Raw genomic sequence first — 13,718 nt, forward strand, 5'->3', positions numbered from 1 at the left:
ATTAGAGTAGATGGGTGGGTGAGTTATAAAATCACTCATGTGTATTCACGGTCCCAAAGTGGGACAAATTAAAGAACACTGCAAAATGTTATTTCTTTCTCAACATTTCTATACAGATGAAATCTGAGTAGGATGAACATCAAGGGTAATGTACAAGATATAGAAGGGAAAAGATTTTATAAAAAACAAAAAATGTTTGGAAATGGTACTTGGGCAGGTCTGGCTTCATTCCATAGTCTTCTAGGCAAAGGAGATGATAAGTAATAACTGGTATTTCTATATGTTTATGTTTGTGCACATATATATTGATTTATAAACAACAAATATGAATAAATAAAGCACATGTACAAAATATACAAATTAATCTCTCTCTCTTTCTCTCTCTCTTTTTCGCTAGGGATTGAGCCTGGTGCATGCTCAGCAGACAGCACTCTAGTACAGACTTACACAACCAACCTCAAACCTCGTTTTTAGCATGAATGAATACTACTACATTCTCCTCTAATTCTCTTTCAGAGGTTAGAGTCTTTCAAATTTGAGGGAATGAAGTCACCCCCGTTGGTCTTACTGTAGGACAGTGGTGTTTACAATAGTCAGGATGGCTAGGATATGTATTTTTTTCAGCACACCATGTGTCCTCAAATAAAGGCATGATTGATTCATTTGTGAAGGAAAGGCAGAGTGTGGTGAGGAGCATCAGGAGAGCTGAAGGATGAGTTATGTGGGATGTGCGCACACTGAGTCGAGATGCCAGATCCAGAGACTAAGAAGTGGCTTCCCAACAAACCAACTGCACTTGCCCTCTAATGTCAAGGACTCCCTGGGAAGACCTTTTAGACTGACGAAGAGGCATCCTTCTGCTCACGCACATCCCCACAGCATCCCACTGCATCTTGATAGCCACACTCCACTTTTCTCTTCTTTGGTCACTCTTTTTCCTCTCTAAGAGAAAAAGAGTTATTTTCATTCTAACGTGAGTGGATTGTCAGTACAATGCAAAGCCCCACTCCTTCATTTTATGCTCAAATAACAGACAAATGGTTTTAGAGTTTATTCATAATTCCTTGGAAAGCTGAATGTGTCTTTTCATGTTGAATGAAAGGTTGGACATGTTGAATGCAGGCTGTCAGGTCTAGTTACGCTGTGGTTCCCACAGATGATTTCCAGCTTGTGTCTGTTTTGCCAGTAATTGGATTTAAATTGCAGAATGTTTTTGTCTTATTTATGTATATCATATTGTTTATGCTGCTAAGTTGCAAAAATGTATTTCAGTGATTTGTGGTGTCTTGCCCCCTTTTAAAGCAATCTCCGGTTTTAATGTGAGACTTTTGTTTGGGATTAAAATTGTGTCACCATTACTATTTATATTTGGTTTGCTTTTATACTGGGTTTCCTCAACAAGCTCTTGGTCAAAGTACGCATGAGGTAGAGGACAGAAGCTGAAGAAAAATGATAATGGGATGCAATTTATCCTTGTCCCCCAAGGACTGGGAGAGATGTCAAAGAGTTCTTTCCTCATAGGAAAAAACGTGACTGACCCAAACTATATAGCTTTTAGGAGGATTTTCAACCTAAGATGTTATGACCCACAGCTGCCTAGAAATGGGGAAGAAACTGGGGCAAATTAAACACATCTCCTCTATTCACATATGTACATAATGTGTAGTTTTAGGGTGGAAAAGGGATGTAGGTCAGGGTTAGAGTATTTGCTGCTTCAATCCCAGAGCTGCAAATATAAACAAACAAACAAACAAACAAACAAACAAATAATTTGGTTCTATCTGGCTCTTCCACAGATATGATGAAGTCCTTTCTCTCTCAAGAATGTTTAGGAGGAGGTTGGGGAAGGGGTTTGAGAATCTATATCCTAGAAACTTCACACTTCTCAAAAATCAAAAACTGGCTGCTTCAGAATTTACTACCTGAAAACTCTATGTGAGGTAGACAGGAATGGTATTTTGAGCTTACCCATTTAGAGGCCAAACCAACTGTGGAAATGAACACACATATATGGCTTCTGAACATCAAAGAAATTAGCTGTCACCAATGGCCATGTGCCTTAGTTATAAAATCATAAAACTTCTGGAAGTGGAGGGGACCTGTAGAGTTATTTAACCTAGCTCTACAGTTGAGGATACCCAAGTCTTATGCCAATTGGAGTAGAGAATTTTACCAGATCTTTTAAATATGGTTTAGTTACCAGAAAGAAGGGCATGTACTTTAGGTGGCTTCTTAGTATATTTAAAGTAGAAAGAAACAAGGTACAACTCTTTCTCAAGACTCAATGTACACATTTTTTAAAAATTTAATTTTATTTTTATTTCCTCATTTTTCATTGGTACCTTATAGTTGTACACGTTAATGGGATTTTTTGTTACCTATAAAATATTTCAAGAGTAATTAATCAGTGTTAAGCTCATTAATTAGCTTTCCCCATGAATCCTTAATATTTCTTCCTTGACTTTCCTCAAAAAAATGAAATTAGGGAGTAGGAAGGGGTATGTCTGAGGAGGATCTTCATTATTATTTTTTATGCTTAGAGAAGGAGTGCATTGCTTTTTAATAAAAATTAGTGTATTTAACCAAAAATTCTTTTGCAGTCTCATGACTGCTATCTAGAGAGATTTTAATGTCTTGACTTGAGTACACATAGCAATTAGGAGGATTAACTAGGTTAATTAGAAGCTGTGCCTCTTAATGATTTAAAATTGTTCGGGGAGGGGGAAAATGCAAGAGAAGAGAGAGATCAGGGACAGGATTCATTTCTAAAACCTGCTCTCCTGTGAAGGTCATGTTATTGTTATAGCAAGATGCACCTGTGTTTTTATTAGAACTGTTCATTATGCTTGCTTTGTGTTACCTGTGTTAAGTGAACACTGACGTGTTTATCAAAATAATTTCTGTTCATTGACTAAAATGCCAAACCAGTGTTGACCCTGACAAGTTGGTCTCCTTGAAATCTGTCCCTCCTGGATTTCAGTACAATTTTAACCTTTGGACTGATATCCTCTGGTCAGCTTCGCTGGGCCCTCTTCCTCTGCCTGCTCTTGCTGTGTTGCAAAACCTGGGTGATTTCTGTATGACTTAACCCCCGACCTATGTCCTGATGACTAGAAGCCACTTTTCCAGTCTAGACTATTCTAGGAGCTCCTGATGCTTCACTAGCCTCAGCCTCAATATATTCAAGTTGAATTGATACCTATCTCTGCCCCAAATCAGTTTATTTCACCAGATGGCTGCCAAGCTAGAAAATCCTCTAAATTAGAGACAGTGGCACCAACTTTGACTCTTCCCTCTACCTTTTACTGCAAATCTATTCCATCCTCAGATCTTGTAGACTGTGTCTCCATAACTCTCCAAATCCATCTGTTTTCAGTTCTGCCAATGCTGCTGTTTGATACCTTTTTCTACTTATGACTCAGGCTGTTTAAATGACTCCGCTCCTTGGCCAACCCGTGCCGGCCAATGGAAAACTTATTAATCAGCTTTTTTCATGGATCCTTAATATTTTTTTCTCCTCTTTCCTCAAGAGAAATGAAATGAGGTGATGGGAAGGACTATGTTTGAGCTTTCTCTAAGTACTCTGAAAATAACTCCTTATTATTATTATTTTATGCTTAGAGAGGGAAGGTATCCATTTTTAATAAAAATCATGTTGTATTTAAGAATGGGAACATTCCTTTTACCATCTTTGGTTTCTTCATGCAGTGGAACCGACTGGTAAACCAAACCTGGTATTGTGGGTGTGGTTTGTTATTTACACTGGCGGGACTGGAATCATCTACAGAATCAGTACAGCTGCCCTGCCTCAGGACTTCTAGACACACAGGCACTTCCCACCTGGGACTCTCTCAGTCTTAAAGAGTTACCTGCCCATATAAAAAAATCTATTTCTAATTCATTACATTTTAATATCTAATAAAGCATTATTTGGTATCTACTTAGCTCTTCCTTACAAAGACCAATTTTTCTAAGAAGTAGATGGTCCTCTCTCATATCTAAATTGGCTATAACTGCTGTCCCTCCCTTTGTCGCTTTTGTTCTCTCCCTTTCTTTCTCTTTCCTTTCCTTTTCTCTTGCTTTATCTGTCCCTTCCCTCCTTCCTTTCACTCTCTATACATTTTTACTTTTGGCAGAGGTCCTTTAGGAGGAACTTAACATATATATATATATATATATATATATATATATATATATTTATTTTAAGCATTTTTTCCTTTTAGATTTCATTTCAGTGCTCATCATTCTATCCCTCTGTTTAACATAGCACCCTCCTGATTTTTCTCTGTTTCCATTTTTATTATGGCAGCTACTTCATAGTTCAGATCCTCGACTTTCTATCATGGTAATAATCAGTTCTCCTGCTTCCAATTATGTACCCTCCAGGTTAGAGTCCAGGTGATCATTCTGAAAGGCCAATCTGACAGGGGGCCCTTTAGCCCTGGGCTCCAACTATCTCCCGCCCTCAGTCTAGAATCTTTCCTAGGTCTTCAAGTTGCATTACTGCTTTGATCCTTCTGAGTCCTCATGCTCTTATTTCCCTCTCTCTAATGCTCTGTGCCATCCTCCACCTCATCCAAATGACGTAGCTTCCCCTGCTCATTTTTCAGAGGGTGTTCCTGGTGTTAAGGTGAGAGTCCTTTGTCCATGGGCATCTCTGAGACACCTGGTTCCCGCATCTCCTGCAGTAGAATTGACCACTCTGTCTGCATGCCCACTATGCTCTGTACAGCATCTCAGTAGCATTGGGTCACACTACTAGAAGCTAACTCACACGGTTGCTATGTCCCAGGCTCCATTCTAAGTTCTTTACATGAACCACTTGCTTGGTTACATATCTATCATCTCCTCTATGAAGCCCACTAAGGATAGGAAAAGTCTTACTATTTTAAATTTATTTTCTTATAATTATACCAGCAGAAGATAGCATCAGAGAAGAAATTCTTAGTTTTATAAAAAATTCTAACTACCTATGTGTATGTCCACATACTGTTTTCCATTTGCTTGTTTCTAAGATCAGCCCCTTTGCCTATGTCCTGGAGCCTGTTCTCTGGTATCTTTTCAGGAATTTGTTTTCTATTATTATTTGTTTCTTTCTTGCATCTTTTAGTGCAAGAAATGCTCATGTTGCTGGTTTTCAAATCATGTCTCTGTAACTTACTAAGTGTGACTAGGCAAATTAGTGGACTTCTTTGTGCCGCAGTAACTTCATCTCTGAAATGGTAATACTTTAGGTAATTAAATGAGCAACATGAGCAAGTATATGGGCCAGTGCCTGGCACAAAGTAAATCTTGAATTAATGTTAATTAGCACATTATTAAAAATCTTTTGCAGCAGCATATAAAATGCCTTATTACCATGTATTAAAAAGTAACCTTTGGGCTGCTGTCCTCCTCTTGCTGCCACCCTATTTTCATCTCTGCTTGCATTACTTGAAAGAGTTGCCTAAATTTGTTCTCATTTTCTTTCTGTGATGAATTCACTGGAATGGAGATTTTATCCAAACCCATCTAGGGAAGCAGCTTTTACCACATTTACCACGATCACTAATGATTTATATCAAATCATAGTCAGTTATCAATTCTCTTTCCTGATTCCTCTTGACTCTTAACAGCAACTGACCTGATTGATGAAATGCTCCTTTAGGTGACAGGGACGCCATAACCATGCTTCCCTCCACTTTTGGGGCCCTTGCTTCTCAGACTTGTTGCTGGCTGCTTCTATTTTCTCCTCTACCAGACCTCTGAAAGTTGGAGTCCACCAGGGATCAGTTTTTTTTTTTTTTTAACATTATACTTTTTTTTTTTTTAAGTTGTTGATGGACCTTTTATTTTTATTTATTTTTAAATTGTGCTGAGGATCAAACCCAGTGCCTCACACGTGCTAGGCAAGAGTTCTACCACTGAGCCACAACCCAGCCCACAGGGATCAGTCTTAGGTCCTGTTCTTTTCAGTATCTGCATTCTCATCCTATAAGATTCTGATCTAATCCTATTGCTTCAGATAATACTGATATTCTGCCGAATTTTCAAATTTATATTTGTGGTTCAAATCTCTTTCCTGGGTTCCTCAATACTGCTGTTGTACTGATTCCTGGGATTACAGAGATGCCTAATAGGCATCTTGAAGGTAACATGCCCAAAATAGAAAAATTAACTCCTCTCCTTAAAAACTTCTCTTCCCCCCAAGTAAATGGTACCCACATTTATATTAGACTCAAGATTAAGAATCATTCTGCCCACACGGCCAGTTTCTCCAGCTTCTTGGAGCAGGCCCCCCAGTGAGAGCCCTTCTGCACAGAACCAGCTCCAAGTCCCTGAGCCAGTGAGGCAAGCTCTGGCCCGCAGGTAGCTTCAGGGACCAGGACAGGGCACCCAGGGAATTCCCCAAGCAGCCCGGCTCCCTCCGGCCGAAGTGCCTTTCTAGGCTAGCTTCTTGGAGCAGACCGCCCAGTGAGAGCCTTTCTACACAGAGCCAGCCACAAGTCCCCAAGAAAGCAGAAGCTCCAACCTGCAAGCAGCCTCTGGGACCAGGGCAGGGCAGCCAGAGACCTCTCCAGGCAGACCTGTGCCCCTCCCCTCCAGCCGCAGGCTTTTTCCACGGGGCAATTCAAGATGGCGGACTAGAGGGTGACTGCATCTCCAGTCACTCCAGAACCCAGGATTCAAGAAGGGGAGGCATTGAGAGACTTGACTAAAATAGAACCACGGGGTGAGTCTCCCCTACATGGTGAAGCTCAGCCTGGGTGGCAGGCCCGGATAGGGGCGGCTTATCAGAGTAGGGCAGGGCAGCTAGAGTCTTCTCCAGGCAGCCCTGTGCACTCTGGTGGTAGGCTCCTCCCACATGGCCAGCTTCTCGGAGCAGGCCCCCCAGTGAGAGCCTTTCCACAGGCCCCCCAGTGAGAGCCTTTCCACACAGAGCTAGCTCCAAGCCCTGGAACCAGTAGCAGGCTAGGGGCAGCTTTCTTTGGAAGCACAGCATTATCAAGTTACTCTGAGATTTCAGGCTACTGAAGGCTGGGAGGTGATACAATGGAAATCTACAGGGACACTATAAGCCAATAGAGGAAATGTACAATATCAGAGAGTCCCACTGACATCTGACCAATATGAGAAAACAAGGGAAGAAAATGTCTCAAACAAACCTAGATACTATATCAATAAAACCCAATGACAGCACAGCAGAAGAAATGTCCGAAATGGAGTTCAGAATGTACATAATTAAAACAATCAGGGAAGCAAACGAGGAGATGAAAGAGCAAATGCAGGCATTAAATGATCGCACCAATCAACAGTTAAAAGAGCAAATACGGGAAGCAAGAGATCATTTCAATAAAGAGTTAGAGATACTGAAAAAATACCAAACAGAAATCCTTGAAATGAAGGAAACAATAAACCAAGTTAAAAATTCCATAGAAAGCATAACCAATAGGATAGAACACCTGGAAGACAGAACCTCAGATATTGAAGACAAAATATTTAATCTTGAAAACAAAGTTGAACAAACAGAAAAGATGGTAAGAAATCAAGAACAGAATCTACAAGAATTATGGGATATCATGAAAAGGCCAAATTTAAGAATTATTGGGATTGAGGAAGGCTTAGAGAAACAAACCAAAGGAATGAACAATCTATTCAATGAAATAATATCAGAAAATTTCCCAAATCTGAAGAATAAAATGGAAAACCAAGTACAAGAGGCTTATAGGACTCCAAATATACAAAATTACAACAGACGCACACCAAGGCACATTATTATGAAAATACCTAACATACAAAATAATGACAGACTTTTAAAAGCTGCGAGAGAAAAGAATCAAATTACAGTCAGGGGGAAACCAATAAGAATATCAGCAGATTTTTCAATCCAGACCCTAAAAGCTAGAAGGGCCTGGGACAACATTTACCAAGCCCTGAAAGAAAATGGATGCCAACCAAGAATCTTATTCCCAGCAAAATTGACTTTCAGATTAGATGATGAAATAAGATCCTTCCATGATAAACAAAAGCTAAAGGAATTTACAAAAAGAAAGCTGGCATTACAGAACATTCTCAGCAAAATATTCCATGAGGAAGGGATGAAAAACAATGATGCAAATCAGCAACGGGAGGAACTAGCATAAAGGAATAGCCAAATAAAGGAGAAACCAAATCATGTCAAAAAACAAAAATGAGTCAAAAGACTGGGAATACAAAGCATATCACAATAATAACCCTGAATGTTAATGGCCTGAACTCATCAATCAAAAGACATAGGCTGGCAGATTGGATTATAAAGAAAAATCCAACAATATGTTTCCAGCAAGAGACTCATCTCATAGAAAGAGATACCCACAGACTAACGGTGAAAGGATGGGTAAAAACATACCATGCACATGGACACAGCAAAAAAGCTGGAGTATCCATCCTCACTTCAGATAATGTGGACTTCAAGCCAAAACTAGTCAGAAAGGATAAAGAAGGACATTACATACTGCTTAAGGGAAGCATAAATCAGCAAGACATAACAATCATAAACATCTATGCCCTGAACATTGGCTCATTCATGTACATCAAACAAATCCTTCTCAATTTCAGAAATCAAATAGACCACAACACAATAATACTAGGCGATTTTAACACACCTCTCTCACCACTGGATAGATCTTCCAAACAAAAATTGAAACCGTAGATCTCAATAATCAACAATTTAGACTTAACCACTTATATAGAATATACCATCCAAAAAAGAACAAATAAACTTTCTTCTCAGCAGCATATGGAACCTTCTCTAAAATAGACCATGTTTTGTGCCACAAAGCTACTGTTAGCAAATACAAGAAGATAGAGATACTACCTTGTACTCTGTCAGATCATAATGGATTGAAATTAGAAATAATTGACAGAATAAAAAACAGAAACTTCTCCAATACCTGGAGATTAAATAATACACTATTATATGATGAATGGATAACAGAAGACATCAGGAGGGAAATTAAAAAATTCTTAGAAGTAAACGAGAACAAAGACACAGCATATCAAAATCTCTGGGACACTATGAAAGCAGTACTTAGAGGAAGATTTATTTCATGGGGTGCATTCAACAAAAGAAGTAGAAATCAACAAATAAACGACTTAACACTACAGCTCAAAGACCTAGAAAAAGAAAAGCAGACCAACACCAAAAGTAGTAGAACACAGGAAATAGTTAAAATCAGAGCCGAAATCAACAAAATTAAAACAAAAGAAACAATCAGAAAAATTAACAAAATAAATAGTTGGTTCTTTGAAAATAAACAAAATTGATAAGCCCTTAGCCATACTAACAAAGAGAAAGAGGGAGAAAACTGAAATTACTAAAATTCGGAATGAACAAGGAAATATCACAACAGACATGAAATACAAAATATAATTAGAAGTTAATTTGAAAATCTATACTCCAACAAAACAGAAAACCTCGAAGTCATCAAGAAGTTTCTAGAGCCATATGAATTACCTAAACTGAACAAGGAGGATATACACAACTTAAATAAATCAATTTGAAGCAATGAAATAGAAGAGGTCATCAAAAGCCTACCAACAAAGAAAAGTCCGCGACCAGATGGGTTCTCAGCTGAGTTCTACAAAATCTTTAAAGAAGAGCTCATTCCAATACTCCTCAAAGTATTCCATGAAATAGAAGAGGAGGGAACCCTCCCAAACTCATTCTATGAAGCCAATATCACCCTGATACCTAAACCAGACAGAGACATATCGAGGAAAGCAAATTTCAGACCAATATCCTTAATGAACATCGACACAAAAATTCTCAACAAAATTTTAGCAAATCGCATACAAAAATATATTAAAAAGATAGTGCACCATGATCAAGTGGGTTTTATCCCAGGGATGCAAGGTTGGTTCAACATCCGGAAATCAATAAATGTCATTCACCATATCAACAGACTAAAAGTTAAGAATCACACATGATTATTTTAATAGATGCAGAAAAAGCATTCGATAAAATACAGCGTCCCTTCATGCTCAAAACACTAGAAAAAATTGGGGTAGTGGGAACATTCCTTAACATTGTAAAGGCTATCTACGCTAAGCCCATGGCCAATATCATTCTAAATGGTGAAAACCTGAAAGCATTCTCCCTAAAAACTGGAACAAGGCAGTGATGCCCTCTTTCACTAACTCTATTCAACATCGTTCTTGAGACTCTAACCAGAGCAATTAGACAAACCAAAGAAATTAAAGGGATACGAATTGGAAAAGAGGAACTCAAACTATCCCTGTTCTCTGATGACATGAATATATATTTAGAGGAACCTGGAAATTCCACCAGAAAACTCTTAGAACTCATAAATGAATTCAGTAAAGTAGCAGGTTACAAGATCAATGCTCATAAATACAATGTATTTTTATACATAAGTGATGAATCTTCAGAAAGAGAAATTAGGAAAACTACCCCATTCACAATAGCCTCGAAAAAAATAAAATACTTGGGAATCAATCTCACAAAAGAGGTGAAAGACCTCTACAACGAGAACTACAGAACGCTAAAGAAAGAAATTAAAGAAAACCTTAGAAGATGGAAAGATCACCCATGTTCTTGGATAGGCAGAATTAATATTGTCAAAATGGCCATACTACCTAATGTGCTATACAGATTCAATGCAATTCCAATTAAAATCCCAATGATGTACCTTACAGAAATAGAGCAAGCAATTATGAAATTCATCTGGAAGAATAAAAAACCCAGAATAGCTAAAGCAATCCTCAGTTGAAAGAGCAAAGCAGGCGGGTATTGCAATACCAAATCTTCAACTCTATTACAAAGCAATAGTAACAAAAACAGCATGGTATTGGTACCAAAATAGACAGGTAGATCAATGGTACAGAATAGAGGACATGGACACAAACCCAAATAAATACAATTTTCTCATACTAGACAAAGGTGCCAAAAATATGCAATGGAGAAAAGATAGCCTCTTCAACAAATGGTGCTGGGAAAACTGGAAATCCATATGCAACAGAATGAAACTAAACCCCTATCTCTCAGCCTGCATAAAACTCAACTCAAAATGGATCAAGGACCTCAGAATCAGACCAGAGACCCTTCATCTTATAGAAGAAAAAGTAGGTCCAAACCTTCAACTTGTTGGCTTAGGATCAGACTTCCTTAACAGGACTCCCGTAGCACAAAAAATTAAAGCTAGAATCAACAACTGGGATAGATTCAAACTAAAAAGCTTTCTCTCAGCAAAGGAAACTATCAGTAATGTGAAGAGAGAGCCTACAGAGTGGGAGAATATCTTTGCCCTTCATTCTTCAGATAGAGCGCTAATTTCCAGAATCTATAAAGAACTCAAAAAACTCTACACCAAGAATACAAATAATCCAATCAACAAATGGGCTAAGGAAATGAACAGACACTTCACCGAGGAAGATGTACAAGCAATCAACAGATATATGAAAAAATGTTCAACATCTCTAGTAATAAGAGAAATGCAAATCAAAACTACCCTCAGATTTCATCTCACTCCAATTAGAATGGCGATTATCAAGAACACAAGATCAATAGGTGTTGGCGAGGATGTGGGGAAAAAGGTACACTCATACATTGCTGGTGGGTTTGCAAAATTACTGCAGCCACTCTGGAAAGCAGTATGAAGATTCCTCAGAAAGCTTGGAATGGAACCACCATTTGACCCAGATATCCCACTCCTTGGTCTATACCCAAAGAATTTAAAATCAGCATACTACAGAGATACAGACACATCAATGTTCATAGCTGCTCAATTCACCATAGGCAGATTGTGGAACAAACCTAGATGCCCTTCAGTTGATGAATGGATAAAGAAACTGTGGCATATATACAATGGAATATTACTCAGCCATGAAGAATGATAAAATTATGGTATTTGCAGACAAATGGATGAAATTGGAGAATATCATGCCAAGTGAGATAAACCAATCTCAAAAATCTAAAGATGAATGATCTCGCTGATAAACGGATGAGGATATATAATTGGGGGTAGGAGGGGTTAGTGTTAGGGTTAGGGTTAGGTTTCAGGTTAGGGATAAGGAGGGTGGTAAGAATGGAGGAAGTAAGGACTGTATCGAGGGAAAAGAGTGGTGGGAGGGGTGGGGGGAAGGGAAAAATACCAGAATGAATTAAACAACATTACCCTATGTAAATTTATGATTACAGAAATGGTATGCCTTGACTCCATGTACTTATAGAGAAACAACATGTATCCCATTTGTTTAAATAAAGAAAAAAAAAAGCATCATTCTGGGCTCCTCCCTTTGAGCTCAATTAGTCAGCATCTCCACCAGCCCTCTTTGTCTTATAGTCCCTGATTCTACTTGTGTACTCCTTTTACAAATCTTCCTGAGTGATCTTTCTAAAATATAAATCAGATCATGTCCCCCCTTTCTTAAAATACTCTGAACTTCTATTACACAGAAAAGAAAACACAATCTTCTTGACAAAGTGTAGGTCTCACATTATCTTATTCTTTTGTTGTTGTTGCTCTATTTTGCTTCTTTTTTAAATTTATTTTTTATTTTACATGATCTTATTCTTGCTCTCTTGAAATAGCCCTGTTAGATTTCTTTGACCTTGAACATTCCAAACCTATTCCAGTATCAGTGCCTTTGCACAAATAGCTCCATCTGTAGGGATGTTCTTTCCCTGAGTTTTTTTTTTTTTTTTACATGGATGTTTCCTTATTATCATATAAGTATCAAGTGAAATACAGCAATAGGCATCAACAGAATTACCTCTATTTAGAATTTTTAGGTCTTTAAAAATTTAACTTTTATTGATGTGTATTTTATTTTTTAACTGTATAAGAAGATGTCTAACTTAATTTTATTCCCAAATTTCACTATTTGCTCCAACACCATTTGTTCAATATTCTTCACTGATTTGAAGTGCCAAGAAATGACACCTTGACTGCTTCTACTAGTATTCTGTGTGAAAGAACATGTGAGTACACTTAAAAGTACAGATCTGGATTTAACAATATAGCCAGCAATTCCTGTGGATTGTGGTCAAGGTCTGTATTTGTTGTAAATCACTCTGCCTACAAAAATTTTTATTTTACACTGAAATCTACAATCTGAAGAAATATATTAATGAACGACTGTGACTATTTTGTGAATGTTATCTGTTTTATTATTGTTTTTATTATTTTGTTTCTTGTCTCTGCAGTGCTTGGGATAGAACCCATGGGCTTGCACATGCCAGGCAAGTGCTCTATCCTTGAGATAAACTCTTTTAGTTTTTTCACTGCTGTGACTGAAGGACCTGACCAACACAATTATAGAGGAGAAAGGTTTATTCAGGGCTCACGGTTTCAGAGGTCTTAGTTCACAGAAGGCTGGCTCCATTCCTCAGGGTTTGAGGTGAGGCTGAACATCATGGTGTAGTGTGTGTGGCAGAGGGAAGCAGTTCACCTGAGATCAGGGAGAAGAGAGTCCATTGGCCAGATACAAATATATATACCCAAAAGCCATGCCCCCAATTCCCACCTCCTCCAGCCACACCCTACCACTTCAGTTACCACTCAGTTAATCCTATCAGGGATTAATTCACTGATTGGGTTAAGGCCCTCCTAACCCAATCATTTCTTTTCTGAACCTGCCTGAATTGTCTCACATGTGAGCTTTTGGTTACACCACATCTAAACCATAACATATCCCCTAAACACTTTTGATTTTTATTTTGGGATAAGGTCACTAAA

At 38.2% G+C, this 13,718-nt stretch overlaps 1 long non-coding RNA gene across 1 annotated transcript; it reads right to left on the reverse strand.

The window, feature by feature from the left end:
* Positions 1-638: 638 nt before the first annotated feature.
* LOC306663562 lies at positions 639-13,436 on the reverse strand. Its single transcript, XR_013764467.1, has 2 exons — positions 13,328-13,436; positions 639-938 (listed from the first exon to the last, which is right to left on the reverse strand). It is a non-coding gene; the product is annotated as an uncharacterized lncRNA (long non-coding RNA).
* Positions 13,437-13,718: the final 282 nt, after the last annotated feature.

The sequence above is a fragment of the Sciurus vulgaris genome (assembly GCF_902686455.1).
Source record: "Sciurus vulgaris genome assembly, chromosome: 6".
NCBI lineage: Eukaryota > Metazoa > Chordata > Mammalia > Rodentia > Sciuridae > Sciurus > Sciurus vulgaris.